Source organism: Myotis daubentonii, chromosome 2, assembly GCF_963259705.1.
Source record: "Myotis daubentonii chromosome 2, mMyoDau2.1, whole genome shotgun sequence".
Taxonomy (NCBI): Eukaryota; Metazoa; Chordata; class Mammalia; order Chiroptera; family Vespertilionidae; genus Myotis; species Myotis daubentonii.
In genome coordinates this window covers 77348635-77364914 of record NC_081841.1, presented here as the reverse complement: position 1 = coordinate 77364914, position 16280 = coordinate 77348635, and positions in this window count along the sequence as shown.

Genomic DNA, 16280 nt, shown 5'->3' with positions numbered 1-16280 from the left:
AATTGTAAACTTTAACTATGTTCCCTCAGCTGCCTTTTTATATATATCCTGCCCCTCCAATTAGTTTTAAGTCACTGAGGATGGTCTTCACTTTCCGTCATAGAACTCTGCAGGAGAAGGGCTGCATTGATGATAATCATTTAATTGCTTAAGAGAATACTGCTTATTTTTCGTCCCTGGCAGAATTCTCGCATGAAAATTCTTCTATTATAATTGTATTTGGGAGGTTGTTCTGGAGCGAAGTTCGCTAGAGGATTTCTCTGAACCTTGTCTAACAGTCACACAGTTGAGAAACTAATTCACTTCAAGTAAAGGAATTATTATGAATTATAGGTTTGTTTTGGGGGGAGAGTTACGGGACTCTATACTGCATAGGTGATACCAGAATTCAAAACTCCCTGCAACCTTCCTTGGTCCCTAACTTTCCCTACTGTTCTCTCTGTTTATCCTGCATCCTTCTCTGGCATCCTCATTACCCTGTGTGTCACCCTGAGCTCATCTGATTTGAAAAGTATGGACAGAGCCCTAACTTAGATACATGTGCAAAGAGGCATCCAAGGCACAATTAAAATTAGACCATGACTAGTCTATTCTAGAGTAGCCAGTATTTTCATTCCACAGAAAGTACTGATGCTAATGCTTCCACCTTTGATGTGTGAGTCATTGTGGAGATTTAAAAACAACAACACATTTTCACAAATCCTCTGATGCTCTTATATCAATAGATGGAGTTTAATGCCCCTTTCCTTGGTTATGAGCTGACTTTAGTGACTTGCTTCTAACTGAATACAGGGGAAGTGACATTGCATACCTTCTGAGGCTAAGCCATAGAGGCTGAGACAAGCTTCTACCAGGTTCTCTCGTTGAGGGTGCTCGTTCTTGTACACCAGCTACCAACATGTGAGAAAGCCCCAGCCACATGGAAAGGTCGCATACGCATGCTCCTGTGATAGGCCTTCACTGAGATCTCAATCAGCAAGTATCAGCCAGCAGACATGATAAATACAAAGCAAAACCATGGCAAACTATGAATAGAAGAAAACTTCCTCATTTATATTCCTTACATCATCCTATATAATAAAAGCCCAGCGACCGAAACAGCAGAATGACCAGAACAATCAGAGACCAGAAAAACTACAGCCCCATGCCCCGGCCAGCCCCGGCCCCCAGCAGGGACCCCACCCCGATCGGGGGGCATGGCTGGCCTGCAAACCACCCCAGCCCCTCGCCCCCCAGTGGGGACCCCCACCCCAGTATGCCTGCCAGCCCCCACTTTGCAAAGGGTAATATGCAAATTGACGCTAGTGGCAGAACAACCAGAATGACCACTCAACCAGTCACTATAAGGAGCACTGACCACTTCTCAGTCCCTTTCCCCAGCTGGCAGGCTCTGATCACCCAATGGCAAACAGGGAACCAGGGGTGGATGGCGGGGGATGCGGGTGGCACCAGGCCAAGGCCCCCACCCTACCAGTCGCCCCACACAGAGAGGGCAACCCATGGGGGTGGGCAGGGCCAGTGAGCAGGTGGGAATGGCCGACCTCTTGGTCCCTTCCCCCGGTCGTCAGGCTCCGATCACCAGATGGTGAACAGGGAACCAGGGTGGGTGGTGGCAGGGGGTGGGGCCAGCTGCAGGTAGCTGGGAAAGATGGCCCTGATTGCAGGCCAGGCCTAGGAACCATATCCGCACATGAATTTCATGCACCAGGCCTCTAGTGAATTTATATAAAAACTCTATAGCTAACATTATACTTATTGGTAAGAAACTCTACATTTCCCCCCTAAGGTCTAAAAAATGCAAAGATGTTTTCTTTCACCCCTGGATTACTCAAATTACTAGGTGATATAAATTGTTAAAAACATCATTTATTCACAACTTGATCTATAGCTTCAATGCAATCATAGTTCAAATAGCAGTAAGCAATATCTTAGATAGCAGCAAACTTATTCTAAAGTTTATATGAAAAGGAACCAGATTAGCTAACACAATATTAAAGAACAATGTTGAAGGACTGATAGTACTTGATTTGGGGATGTTACAAAGCTCTGGTAATAAAGATGGCATGGGTTTGGAAGAAAAAAGACATATAGATCAATGGTAAAGATAGAGGACCCAGCAATATACACACACAAATATGGTCAATTGACCTTTGATAGAGATGCAAGTGCAATTCAGTGGAGTAATAATGGTCATATTCAACAAATGCTGCTGGAAAAAAATGGAAGTCCATTTGTAAAAAATTTTACCTAAACACAGATCTATACCTCACACAAATTCAAGGTGGATCATAGACCTAACTGTGAAATTATAAGCAATAAATTTCTGATGGAAATATAAATGAAATCTATATAACCTTGAGTCAGCAATGAGTTTTTAAAGACAATATCAATATCATAAGCCATGAAATTAAAAGAAAACTAAAGTTGCACTTCATTAAAATAAAAATAAAACTTCTCTGTAAATGACATTTTAACAGAATAAAAAGAAAAGCTACAGATTGGGAAAAATATTTTCAAAACACATATCTGGCAAAGGACTTGTATACAAAATATACAAGAACTATAAAAACTCAATAATAAAAAAGATGACTCAATTTAAAAAATGGGCAAAGGTCTAAACAGACACCTCATCAAAGAAGATATTAAAATAGCAATGTGAACATGGAAAGAAAAAGTCATAACACCACTTGGCATTAGGTAACAACAAATTAAAAAAGCAGTGAGATAGTACTACACAGAATGGTCAAAATAGAAAACAATTGACATCACCAATATTTGCAGACACAGAACAACAGGAACTCTCATTTATTACTGGTGGGGATACAAGATGATATACTGAATTTAGAGGATGGTTTGAAGTTTCTCATAAAGGTGAACATCATACCATACAATCCTGCAGTCAACTGCTATATATTTACCCAGTTGATTTGAAGACCTGAAGATTAATGTTTATAGTAAATTCATTCATAATTTCCAAAACTAGAAGCAGCCAAGATTCTTACAATAGGTGAATGGTTAAACAAACTGTTGTACATCTACACAATAAAATATTATATAGCTATAAAAGTGAAAGAGCTGTCAAACCATACAAAAACAGATGAATCTTAGGTGCATATTGCTAATTAAATGAACCAGTCTCAGAAAGCTGTATACTGTTTGATATTAATTATATAACATTATGAAAAGGCACAATGAGAGAGACTAAACGTCACTGGTTGTCAACGATTTAAGGAGTAGGGATTAGAATAGGTGAAGCATGCCCTTACCTGTTTGGCTCAGTGGATAGAGCATCGGCCTGCGGACTGAAAGGTCCAGGTTCTATTCCGGTCAAGGGCATGTACCTTGGTTGCGGGCACATCCCCAGTAGGAGGTGTGCAGGAGACAGCTGATCGATGTTTCTCTCTCATTGATGTTTCTAACTCTCTATCCCTCACCTTCCCTCTCTGTAAAAAATCAATAAAATATATATTTTTTAAAAGAATAGGTGAAGCACAGGAACTTTTTCAGGGTGGCAAGCATTCTGTGTGACTCTCTAATGTGAATACAGGACATTAAACATGTGTCAACACACATAGAACTTTACAGCACAGTGAATTCCAATGTACACCAATGCTTGTGAAATTATCCCAAACTAATCATGAGAAAGACATCAAACAAATCCCACTTGAGGCACATTATACAAAACATCTCCCCAACAATCCTTAAAACTGACCAGGTCATCAAAAGCAAAAAAGGTCTGGGAAACTGGTGCAGCCAAGAAGAGTTTAGGAGACATGACCATATATGTAATGTAATGTTATCCAGGATAAAATCCTGGAATAAAATTTAAAAATTAACATTAGGGTAAAAATTAGAACATTTGAAGAAATTATGCATTTCAGGTAGTAATTTATATCAATATTGGTTCATTTATTTATTGTGACAATACTAATTTATTAATCATTTATTGTACCATACTAATGTAAGATGTTAATAATAGTGGAAACTGAGTATGGAGTATATGTAAACTTTCTACTATCTGTGTAAAAACTTGTAAATATAAAACTGTGATGAAATAAAAAATAAGTTAAAAAAAAACCCATTGTGATGATTCCAGTTCCAGTCAATGTCTGATCTGGGTGATTGGAAGGGCTTAAAGGAGGGAAGACTGACTGAGCACAGTCAACCCACGAACAATGAAAGAGAATATTTTAAAAAATATTGGTTTTAATGCCACTACATTTATGGTGATTTGTTTTTCAGCAGTAGATAAGGGAAAAGCCTTGGAAACTAATAATTCTCCTTGGACCACTTCCACCTCCCTCACTAAGTTCTTACCTGTAGGCAACCGTGGCCAGTCTGCACCAAGATTGACTCCACTGAGGGCCTGAATCCTCTCATTCTGCACAATCTCCCAATTCTTCTATTAAAGTGACAGTTCTAGAAACTAATCAAAACCATTTTTGCTGTTTATGAGTGAGAAATTATGACTTTTTACTAAATGTTCTGCTTTGAACCTTAAATCAAAGCAATCATCTTCTTATACATACAACATAGTAATAGTAAAAACAATACACACCATTTAGTAAATTCTTATTTTGTGCTATGTCCAAATCTCAATACTTTATACATTATCTCATGCAATCCTACAACTTTATGCTGGATGTACCATATTGATCATCTTACAGATGATGAAATAAAGACTTAGAGAGATTAAGTTATTAAAGTTGCACAGCTAATAAGCACTGCAGTAAGATCTATAACTATATAACTAAGTGATTTGACTCCACAATCCATGCATCTAACTAATACAATGTACTTCCTGCCAACGAGCCAGCTACTTGAACCACTGGGACTTCAAAAAACACTGGGGGGGAAAAATTAAACCAGAACTTTTGGCAGACCTTGGAGAGCAGTACATTTAACAATAGCCATACATCTCATCATTGGGTAACCTCTCAAATACCTCCTTTTCTGACACCTATCTGCTCTTGTGACCTCATTCCCATATTTTTCTGTGCATCCTCTCCCTAATTTCATTTTTTTTCACTGTTCCCTTTCCTTCTAACTCTTCTCTTGGGAATGATCCTTTCATGGTGAACGAACCTTCCTACATTCTTAGCTCTTTCAGAGTTTACTTATTCTAGCATCTTCCCTTGTCTGTTAATTTATTATATACCAGTACATACCCTAGTTCAATCTATACCCATTGAGGGCTGCAGCAGGCTGACCCAGAGCGTGCACCTCCACCCCTCCAGCCTCAGCACAATTCTGAGTGACTTTGATGTCTATGGGAATAAATAGACATCAAACTTTCACTTGGAATTTCTTTATTTTAATATAAGTTTTATTTTATCTTATTCTTTCCATTCCATGTATCTCCCCTACACCCTTTTCCACCTCCACCAACCCACTCCCCCTGCAAACACCACACTGTTGTTCCTGTCCATGAGTTCTCTTTTGTTTTCTTTTGTGCTCAATCCCTCCATCTCCACAACTCTCCCCCATCTATTTTGCTAGTTAGTTCATTAAATTCCACATATGAGTGAATTACTTCACTGGTTTATTTCACTTTCTTGATTCAGAAGCCAGCAGCTTTTCTTTACTAAAGTCATCCACACCCATGGTCAAATATTGAAAATTACTCATTTTCCTCAACATTTCTACCTCCAAATTGTCAACACTAAAATTGCACTTTACTAAGACATTTTTTCTTTGGTAATTTTAACTTCACTCTTGCAACACCATCAATGACCTTACTTGTTTTGATTTTTTATACTTGCCTGGAACAATAAATCAAACAACAATAATCCTGAATAATTCTAACATTCTCTCATTTCTTTTTTCTTAGGGATTCTCATTACAGTTGATAAAGTGACTTAATTGAGTTATTCATTGCTACTGTAAATTTATAGTCCCTCAAAACTACTTGGAAGTCTTTGCATATGAAACATTTTGGCTCCTTTCCTTTTTTCTTAGTATTTAATTATAGCTATATATAAATTATAGGCTCTCTAGATTCCTCTAAAGTACTTCCCAAATGTTTACAGGTGCTCACAAATAATTCTGATATAACCTGCCACCTCTATTACACAAAGGAGGTGATCAGTAAATATATCTGGAGTGAATAATCCTGACTACATATTTTTTATTCACAGATACTATTTCTAGTCAGTTTTCAAGTACTTCATGTGAATCACAAGAATCCATCAATATGCATATTATCACCATGTTCAGATGTGGGAAAAGGCTTAGAGACAATAGCTAAGAACATATAGAGAATGGGCATTAGAGTCATAAATTGAACCCAGTTCTAACATTGAGCTGATGCGTTGGGGTACGGTATCTCTTCCCTTTGCAGTCTCAGATATGAAGGTGGATGCATTTTCCTACAGGTCACTCCAATATAAGCACAGGGCTGGCTGCATTTCACGGCAGCACAGAGTGATAGCATTTGCAGGCCTCGGGGAAATCATTCTGACATTCTAAAATGTTAGCATAGTTTCAGACCCCATATTTTGTTTCTGTGCCCTGAGAAAGTTATCTCCACTGTATTTGGGTGAGTGTTGCACAACTGAATTGGAAGAACAGAGGCTGAAAGTTTGCAATAGCCCCAGGGAGGCACATATCTACAACAATTTGACAGGAGACTGACTTTTCAAGCGAAGCAGGAGTTAACTGTGGAACACTTGCCTTCTGGTCCCTGGTGTCCTCCTCCTATTCTGCAAAGCCCTGAGGGCTCAACTAGGATTATGTAAACTGCGTCAGTTTAAAGTGATAGGCCCATGGAACTTGTGGGGTCCTTCAGCAAATCAGCTGTCACAGGTTAATGTGCACTTTCCCTCAAACGAATTCTCTTAGTTATTTAACTTTATGGACACTTTCTGAGGAGACAGGTGGAAATTTCACAGCATGATCAAGAAAAGTTTAAGTAGGGGGACAGAAACCTTTCCATGAACACTGGATTACATATATAATCAATGTTAAATGTCTATATTGCACAGTGAAGTATTTTTTGTTTTGTTTTGTTTTTACACCAACATCTCAAAACTTGAAGCAGGTACTTGCTTGATTCAAGTAGATTTCTTTCTTTCATGTTATATAAGTTTAAAGCAAAAGAAAATCTACCAATGGTTCCAGAAAATCACAATCAAAAGCTGGTTTTAGAGGCAGTTTTCAGGGTTTGTTGTACTTTTTCCGATTCACATGATTCTCCATACCTTTCTTTTTACATACTTGCTGAATGTATTAATATACACATTTTTAATATAAACTTGCTATTTTCAGAGCATTTGCACAGCCATAACCTTATTTTCTTCACAAAAAGCACACTTAGATTTACTCTCTGCATTCTTGTATAAGACAATAGTAATTTTTACTTTTCATTAATGTTACTCTTACTCTATTGAGTTTTCAAAATATCTTAGTTACTCTTTGTTCATCTTTGTAAATTCCTGTCTGTTAGATGCCATGTGTACTCGGCAGAGACTTTAACATTTTAGAAATTTGTATGTGTAAGCCTGCAGCAAAGGGGTATTCTTGTTCTCGCTATAAAATTTCAAAATCAGTTTTCCACATGGATGCAGTAAGGGTTTTGTTATTTGCTAACCATGTATCTCAAGCTTTGGGTACATTAAAAATGTCTGTGGAGGTTGTTAAAAATGTGGACCCAATGGGGGGTGTGCAGGAGGCAGCCAATCAGTGATTCTCTCTCATCATTGATGTTTCTATCTCTCTCTCCCTCTCCCTTTCTCTCTGAAATCAATAAAATATATATCTATACTAATAAAAGGGTAATATGCTAATTAGACCAGGTTGACCAGACATCTTCCGGTCACCCTTCTGGACAAAGCCATGGTGGCAGGGGCCGAGGTAGAGACAGTTAGGGGCGATCAGGCTGGCAGGGGAGAGCAGTTAGAGGCAAGCAGGAAGAGTGGTTAGGGGCGATCAGGCAGACAGGCAGGCTGGTGAGCAGTTAGGAGCCAGCAGTCCTAAATTGCAAGAGGGATGTCCAACTGCTGGTTTAGGCCCAATCCCTGTGGGACATCCCCCAAGGGGGTCCAGGATTGGAGAGGGTGCAGGCTGGGCTGAGGGACATCCCCCATGCACAAATTTCATGCACAGGGCCTCCAGTATATGTATAAAAATGTAGATGCATTTTTCCCTCTTGAGACCAACAGAGCTGGAGACTGGACCTTTTCTATGTTAAAGAATCTTCATAGGTAATTTCCTGGCACATGAAATATGAGACCCAGTGCACTGTCACATTTTGTCAAATTACTTCTCTTCTCAAGAACTTTGAGTTTATTATGTGTCACTTTCATTATACTTTTTGGCAAATGAGTGAGAAAATTAAATTCTATCTGAGCTCTTAGGAAACTTTTGCCTAACAACAAAACTTTTAATGTGGACCTGACTACCTCCTTGGGATGGTTAGTCATCCAACAGTCACACACAGAAGGAAAGTGACTGACAAAATTAACAGGGAAAGTTTTTATTAAAATCATTACTCTGTTGCCAACATGGATGACAACATGTAATTTTCTTCTTTGCAGCCCTCACTGTAATTTTCTTTATTTAATTCATGAAGAGAAACGTTGTATTTTCCTGTGATCACTGCAGCAACATCAAAAGAAGGTGCTTTCATGTATTATTTCATGTGGCATTTTATAATGTCAACAAAAAGGCACATTTTAACAAGAAACAACCAGAAGGTTCATTTCAATTATGATCATCCCCTTCCTTATGACCACTTGCGTGATCCTGACCAGACGAGGCAGAGTGTACAAACTACACTCCTCCTACACGTGTCAACCAGCTACAGCGATGCCTTATTCTTTAAGTGTTCCAGTCCTTAAAATAGATATTTCTAAAGATCAGAACTCAGAATTCACAGTCCCAACGTTCTTGTAAAAAAGAAAAAAATTACTAAGATAACACTCACTGTACTTATTTTTCCTTGAGCCCTTGATATCTCTCCTTGGTATTGCTATGATGTCAAGAAATTGTTTCTTTATAGTGAAACTCTGGGTTTCTTTAAGGAGTAAAGACAATGCTTGTCTGATGAAGAAAAGCTTGATTTCTGAGGCATTGTGATTCTCAAAGAGAAGAATAGATCGCTTACTTGTAAACCTGACCGTATCATTTTCTATCTTAAAACCCAGGTGCTATCCTCATGGTAGAAAGTTAAAGTTGTATAACATGGCTTAAGCCTCTCTACAATCCTGCTTCTTCCTCTTTTTCCAGCCTCATCTCTTACCAGTCCTGCCTTCTCCTTGAAGTAAATGCAGGAATGTAGCGCCCTGGATATTCCATTTTGTGTCTTTTCTCATTGCTCATACTCTGTCTGCTGTGTGTAGCCTTTTTCTCACAGTCCTCCTGCCTGCTTCTGGAGCCCAAACCCCTGCTCAGCAAAGGCATGTGACAAGAATCCTCCATGGCCTTTAGGAGAGGGATTTTCTCAGACTGTCAACATGGGAACTGACAAGAAGAGAAATGTGGGGATGCCCTAAATAAGATTACAGCAGGCGGGAGGAAGAAAGAAGAGACAAGAGAGGTTAATCAGTTAACAACTGCAGAGCAAAAAAGACCAAAGATCACTTACATTTCTGAGTGTATGTTGAAACTTTGAATTAACTTTCAAGTAGCAATTTTTGTGATTTTCTACAAAGAATAGCCAGGCAACACCGGCCACCAGGTGCCTCTGTTTCTTGCTTATGGCATGAACTTTCTGGATTCTTGCCCACCACTAATCCAAAGAAGCAAACCTAGGAACTCCACAGCTTCCCCAGAACTAGCCCTGCTTCACCTTCTCCTGTCTCCTTTATCTACAGCCAATGTAAATTCTTTCAAAACAACTCCCATCTCTCTCCCCAAAACTGTTTCCATACAGGAGTCCACCAACTTGTGGACAGTGGATAAGTTTGTTGTTTCTACTTAGCCCTGATGCTGGTGGTTCAGATTTCATGCCCCAGGAGTTGGGCCTTTTCTGGAAATTCTTGGCGCAAATCTTGCCTATTAAAACTGCACATCACGGAGTAGGGCCCTGGCATATACATTTTACAAGATATCCAGGTGATTTCTATATAGGCTACATTTTGAGAATAACTGTTTTTAACATTCATTAACTTTTGCTATCAGCTATAGTGAGTCAAGAAACACCTAAGCCTACTGTTTTTTTCCAAAGAAGGGATTTTTCGTTCAAGTATCATCTGCATTACTAAATGATAAAGGTGACCCAAATTATCAGGGGCTGCATGAATCACCAATACAACACTTATTGGCTAAATCCTTTAATGGTTTAAAGATTCATCCCATAAAGCTGTTTATTTCTTCAACCAGGGCAGAGGTGTGAAAGCTTTCTTTACAGCTCTTCTAATTATACAACCACACTATCAACCATGTAGCATGAATCAATACTGCAGTGTTGTTTCAGTACACTGCTTTTGGAAGAAATACACTAGGAAGCTAAGCCATATTTTCAATTCTAAAACACAACTAAGTCTAGAATGAAATGAAACAGAGCATCTCAAAATCAAATATAGAAAAAATATCCTATTTTTTTCTCTCCTGCCAACCTCAGAGAGAGAGAGTGAGCAAGAGCTAAAAGAGCTGATAAGGGATTACTCAGTGCCACTCTGAATATTCAAGTTTACTTTCTTTACATATTTTAAAATTTATCTTTATTGTTGGAAGTATTACAGATGTCCCTTTCACTTTCGTTACATCTTAATAAACAGTTACCACTCAAACCCTTTCTTATTCCATTAAATGTATCACTGGCATTTCACATTTTTCACTCCATTTTTGAAACAGGAGTGTAAGTAAAAATTGGGCTGAAATGTTCTCTCAGAACTACTTCATCTTTTATGTTTTTCATCTCCAACCTACTTTTTTGTGTGATCAATCAAGGACTGTGTGGGAATAATACGAAAGTCAGTCAAGGTCAAAATGAAAATTCTTTTAAAGGGTTCAGTATAAATAGAGCTTTGCTAATAAATAACATTTATGAATGGATACAGTTCCCTTACTCCATGGAAGGTCAGAAGATGTGGGTTACATGGAAAGACTTCCTCTGATGAGGTTGAAAAAGTTCTATCAAACTAGATATGATCTTGTTTGTAATTTATCCACAATTGGTCTTTGAAGGGCAAGAACGATTCCTACTTTCACTGGCTAGAGTTTCAAGAAAAGGAAGAATTTTCTATAACAAAAGATTCTATGGTACCGAAAAGGCTAACCTGTATGCTAGCAAATATGGTATTCTTATGATAATTAACACCATTGTGTTCGATATGCTACTAGTGAAATTTGGGGTATTTGTGAAGAACAATTTGTCCTGTTGCAGTCATACAAAATGTTATATGAACATGGGATAAAACATTTTTCAAAAAGTGTAGGGAGATACTAGTCAGGCAAAGATGGTATCCATGTGGTAATTTGTATTTATCAAGTGCTGACTGTTTGTTAGATTCAATGCCAGTGTTTTATATCAATATTTTACTTAACAGTTATACCATTATGGTAAAGTTTTATCATCATGAAAATTTACACATGATGAATCTAAGGGTCACAGAAAGGATTGGAATCCAGATCAACCTAATTCTAAAGCACATCCTCTTCCTTTCACTATGGCTTAAGGATCATGCATCTGTACTCACTTTGACCTTCCTGGTTTTTAGACCTTTGTGTCTCCAAGGATGACCAACCCCCTCAACTAACTTGTTAATTCTGCCTTCCATTTTCTTTATCCCCAATTCAGTATTTAGTGATATTGTTGAACATGAAACCCTTTCAGTACTAACAACAATAATATTTAATACATTGTAACTCTTTTATTTGCAGATCACTTTGGCTAGAATCACATATAATTGGCAATTAATAGCAACAGGGAATTCTGAAACATGTTTGCTTTTGTAAAAATATTAAGATTCTTTAGCATCTCCAGCACACTTTATTAAATGTCTGGAGCAATCTTGTGTGGGCTTAAGTGACATAACTTTTATGTAGATTAGGGGAAGGAAATCTCATTATCTTTGTTCTTACATTATTTATCTTAATGTAATCATATAATTTAATATAAATACCATTATCCAACATTATAAGGTATGAAAGAAAAACCATATACTTCTCCATCAGTCTGTCCTTCTTTCCTTCCTATTTTTTCTCTCCCATAAAAGATTTAATGAATGTCTACTGCATACTGTACCCCATCTTAAAGACATATAGTAGTAATCAAACAAAGTCTCAACTTCAAGCAACTTTAATTGCAGTGAAATTTTATTTATATAAAAATATCAGTGAATTTCTATTTAGATATTTTTCATTTTAAATTTTGCTAATTTTTCAGATCAACATAGCAATATAAGATTTATGGGTATTCTTAATAATAATGTTGCTTATATTGAGATAGATTGTCTGTTAGTGTCATGTTGGAATGAGTGAGGCATATTTAACCACTACTGCATCCCCAGAACATAGCATAGTTTATGGTACCTAGTTGACACTTCATAAATATATTCACAAATTTAAGATATTTCTGTCCAGGATTGCATTCTATTATAATAGCCACCAGCTACATTTGGTATTTAAATGTATATTTAAATTGGTAAAAATTAAATACAATTAAAAATTCAGTTCTGCAGTTTCACTAGTCATATTTCAAGTGACCAATAGCCACATTTGGCTGCCATATTGGACAGTGCAGAGAATAATCCACCATTGCAGAAAGTTCAATTGGACAGCATTACTAAAAAGTTTCAGCTCTGGCCAGTTTGAGTTGAGCATCCTCCCATGCACCAAAAGGTCACCAGCTCTATTCCTGATCAGGGCACGTACCCAAGTTGTGGCTTTGCCCCTGTCAGGTGCATACAGGAGGCACCTGATCAATGCTTCTCTCTCTCTCTCTCTCTCTCTCTCTCTCTCTCTCTCTCTCTCTCATCTTAGTATCAATAAAAACATACCTTTAAAAAAAGTCACTATTACATTTGATGTATACTATTGTCCAAATAAATAATCTTAATGGCATCTCATACATTTTCATATGCAGTGTTCTCAAAGAAAATCATGAATAATCTGTCAGTGTAATTTGAATTTCCTTTTCAGCAATCAAAAATTAAGACTATATTTTAAGTCTTTGTATGTACCTGTTAAATTTAAAAATTGTACTTGAGTGTTATGTTACTGCTATCAGACAATGCAACTAGTCAAATTTCTGCTTTGGGGAATTTTCTAAACTATTCTTTCTAGCTCTGTATGAGATCTTGTTTAGTAATTGTTGCATCAACCTTCGAAAAAGAGTTATATGAATCTTTGAAAATATTATATATATTCTCTGCTTTAGAGTGCAATATTAAATATTGTAGCAATATATTTTCACAATTGTAGTAGTATATCAAAATTCCTATCTTGTTTTAAAGCTCTATTATTTTTTCCAGATTTTTACTAGGGCATCTACAATTGCCTGCAATTGCATATAAAAAAAAACACACTTCTTCTTTAAGAATTGACTCCTGTTAGTACCTTGAGGTATCTTCCAAGGATGGTGGGGAGGGGTACGCACTCTGTTCCCTAGCACACTAATGAGAAGTGGCCAAGAGTAGACTAACGGCATGTACAGAACTCATTATGCAAATATTTCTAATCCCCCATATACTCCACAAATTGAGAAAGGTTTCAGTCTTCTACATTTTCCTTTTATACTGAAAGCTCTTTTCAAAGTTTCTAAGCCACTTTTAAGCCTTAGTCTAGAAATGCTGTTTGATTTGAAAAGGAGAAAGTTCCTAAAAGCCATTTTATATTTTCCGCTTAAAAATAGAAGATACCTTCCAGGGCTGAAGCTGTTTGACCACCTCTCTGTGATGATAGAGCAGGTAGTCCTGCATCAGGGACTCTAAGATCCATTTTAATTATGTTTACTCTGTTCATAACTCCAGGGTAACCTGCTCATATAGCAGCATAGGGAAAGGATAAGAGTAAGAGCAATTCTTCACGGGGAATTTGGCACATAGTAGGTACCTATTCCTTTTAGTAAGTGGATAATCAAAATTAGGAAATTTTTGCACCAACTAATGATACACAAATGAATAAATGAAATGTATCTGCAATTTAAGAAAAAAAAAATATGTAGACATGGGTGTCTGAAAAGAATGTTGGGGAATTAGAGAAGCATATTTTCCAGGCCCACCCAGGTGTGCAGTAGTAGCTAATATACTTTTGGCTGTTAATGCTTACATTCTATAATCCAAATATTCTAAAACTTGATTTTCTTTAATTTAATCAAAATGCTAATATATTATATTTACATTGATTCCTGTAGTACAAAAAAGTACTTATACATGTTTCTAAGTATAGGATAATCTTTCATCTTCTCTGCCCTCCCCTCATAGTAAAGAGAAACGGGGGGAAAAGACAGGAGGTAATATGGAGGAATACCCCTGAGTAAATTTATTATCAGCATAGACCATTAATGTGCAACACAAATAAAACTGAGGTCCCACATGGTCCAGAATTTATGCAAAATTACATTAAAATAAATAACATTCCATCAGAAAAAAAAATTAAAACTTGACTCAGGCTTTAAAAATAGCTTAAAGTCAATTCATTGTGACAGCATTTTTTAAAAATATATTTTATTGATTTTTTACAGAGAGCAAGGGAGAGGGATAGAGTCAGAAACATCGATGAGAGAGAAACATCAATCAGCTGCCTCCTGCACACTCCCCACTGGGGATGTGCCCACAACCAAGGTACATGCCCTTGACCGGAATCGAACCTGGGACCCCTGAGTCCACAGGCCGACGCTCTATCCACTGAGTCAAACTGGTTAGGGCATGACAGCAATTTTTAACATGTTATCTCTCTCTTTCCCTCCACCTACGCCATACAATAACTCCAGGCAAACATTTTTCCTCCCCTGTCCTTCTGGTACTGAAACCTCTCCACATCACCTCTTCCCCTTCTACATATACCCCCATAAAATGCTCCTGATTCCTTAAACAAACAAAAAAATGCCCCTTGCTTCTCTTTCCTTAAAAAATATGAGACACTATCTAGGCCCTTGCAGACTTCTGGGCACCAAGCAGTGGGGAAAGCTTCAGCTATTAGACAGGTATTCTGGATGCGGGTCCTGAATTTGCCGATAATTGGCAGTACACTGTGCATTATATTTTCCTCTTTGTGCCTTATTTTCCTTATTTGTAAAATGAAGAAAATATAGACATATCCAGAGCTGTGATAAAAAATAATATGATTTATGTGCAAATTCCTAGCACCTAGTTCAAAGTAATTTTTCTCCTCCTTTACCTTACTCCTCCATGGTTCCAATAGAGCTTCAATGTCTGTAAAGAATATCATGTTAGAAAATCTCATGAAACATCAACTGTGTTTGATTCTGTTCATTAAATATTCTTTTCTATGCACATCTGTAGCAATAAAAATAATGCTAAAATGAAAGGCTTAAAAAATGCAGGGCAGAATATGGTTCAAATAAGTATATTATGATAAGCTTGTAATGAGGCCATTGTGGACTTTATTACTTCATTACTTTATTACCACTTCCTCACTATGAAAAAGAAGGAAACACCAGACTGGAACTTTTATCAAATTAAATTTTTTACTTCTAAAGGCTTTTAGGGAATTCTATGCCGACTTATATTTAGTTCGTCACAGTAATGAGAATTCCTTTGAAGAATATAAACAATGCTAGTCTATTTGGAGGTAAATATGTCAAATTAAGTTTTGGAGATGTTATTGACTAAATTTTCATGATAATTCATCATATTTTAACAACAAAAATATCCTTGAAAATGTTTAAAATAAATCATTCTCATTAATGAAATAAAGTATACATATATATCCTATCTAATAATAGACAAACATGGTAATTAACTGTACCTCCGACACGCTTCCCATTGGCTAATCAGGGCAATATGCAAATTAACTGCCAGCCAAGATGTTGGTCTGCAGCCAGACAGCAGGAGCGAACAGGAGGCTTGCTTGCTCCAGTGAAGGAGGAACCCAAGGTTCCCCGCCTGCCGCTGCTGGAATCTGTGCTTGCACTCTAAGAAACAATGTAGCAATTATAGAAGCTAAACAAACCCCATGCTTTCAGCCAGCCGGCCGAGCTGGAGTTGCAACAGTGTTTCAATTATAGAAGCCAAACAAACCAGATACCTGCTTTCAGCAGCCGAGGTCTCAGAGCTGGAGCTGAGCCTCAGAGCTAAAGCCAGCTCTCAGTTCCAGTGACAGCCATAGAAGGTAAATAAATCCCAGAATAAAAAGAAAAAAAAGAACAAAAGGAG